Raw genomic sequence first — 1,615 nt, forward strand, 5'->3', positions numbered from 1 at the left:
CTACGTCGACCTCGCTTGCAGCGAGAATCACACTCGCCTCACCAGGATTTTGCGCTAGGGTTCCACGGATCGGGAGCAGTTTCAAGGTGGCGGAGGAGGGGACCCTATGATCGGCGACCCGATGAGCGTTGGCTTTGGTGTGCTGGATCGGCAGCAACTGCACGTTCATGCACCCGCGTCCTGCTCTGACGCCATCGGACACAAGCATCGCGCAGTGGAGGACCGCATTGGAGGCGCGCTCGACTCCCTTCGTCGCCCCGAGCTCTCCATCAACATCTCATGCTCAAGCAACTCTAATCTACTGTCCATGTCGATGTGCCATGGAGAGACGACGGGAAGACAAGCAGCGGGACAAAGACTAGCAGCAACGAAGTTATGCGATTGAGACAGAGAACCTAGCATGTCGATTAGATAAGAAGACCCTTCCAGACTACTGGATATGAAAGCCCCTCAAAGTTAGTGGATAAGAACCTCCACGTATGTGTCTTTTCTCTTTCTTTCCATCCTGGCTGCAGTTGAGCATATCACTTTTGGCAAACCAGGCCCAAGATCATCGTTCAATCAGCTTTGTTGTTCAATTATTTGAAGAAGTACACACTATTTAGGTTTGAAACAAATCAGTGTCAGCCATGATCAGTCAACCAAGTTTGCTGTCCCCAACGAGGTTACAGTTCAAGGCCATCAATATTTTGCTAAAACAAAAAATTCCTCTAATATAGGATTCATCAGAAAACTCTAAAAAAACGGCTTAATCCCTAATGTCTTGTCACATAACACTGAGAGGTCATGTAGTTTCCTACTCACGAAATATGGAAGTTTTGATTTACTTTTTTCTTAAATAGAAAAATGTGGAGGACGTGCAAGATAACTAGGTGGAAACCAGTTGTAACACCCCGCATGTAACTTTCCATATTTGTAACTCCGACTCTTGCCATTTTTGGCTATGTGTTATGATATTCCCTCCGTGGTCCGGTTTTGTTTTTCGTTTTGTATTTTCGTTCATGTCATGCATATCATATCATGTCATCATGTGCATTGCATTTGCATACGTGTTCGTCTCTTGCATCCGAGCATTTTCCCCGTTGTCCGTTTTGCAATCCGGCGCTCCTATCTCCTCCGGTGCACCCCTCTTGTTTTCTTTCGTGTGCGGGTGTCAAACATTCTCGGAATGGACCGAGGCTTGTCAAGTGGCCCTAGTATACCACCGGGAGACCACCGGTCAAGTTCCGTTCCATTTGGAGGTCGTTTGGTACTCCAACGGTTAACCGGGCATCCGCAAAGTCCATTTGTGTGTTGCAGCAAAACCCCCTCTCTAAACAGCCCAAAACCCACCAAACTCTCTTCCATGGTGTAGGTTGTTCGATCACGATCGTGTGGGCGAAAAAACCGCACCTCATTTGAAGTCTCCTAGCTCCCTCTACCTATTTATATGTGACCCTCCCGAGATACAAACGCAGACGGAACCCTAGAAAATCCCTCGCGCCGCGCCGGACGTGTCCGTACGCCGGCCGGACACTTCGCGCAGCCGCTCTCGGCCACTCACAGGCCGCCACGTCAGCAGCCCGCCGCCGCCGCTGAAGCCCGCCGAGCCCGTTCCCCGCGCCGCCCGGCCTCC

This window comes from Triticum aestivum, chromosome 7D, assembly GCF_018294505.1.
Source record: "Triticum aestivum cultivar Chinese Spring chromosome 7D, IWGSC CS RefSeq v2.1, whole genome shotgun sequence".
Classification (NCBI taxonomy): Eukaryota; Viridiplantae; Streptophyta; class Magnoliopsida; order Poales; family Poaceae; genus Triticum; species Triticum aestivum.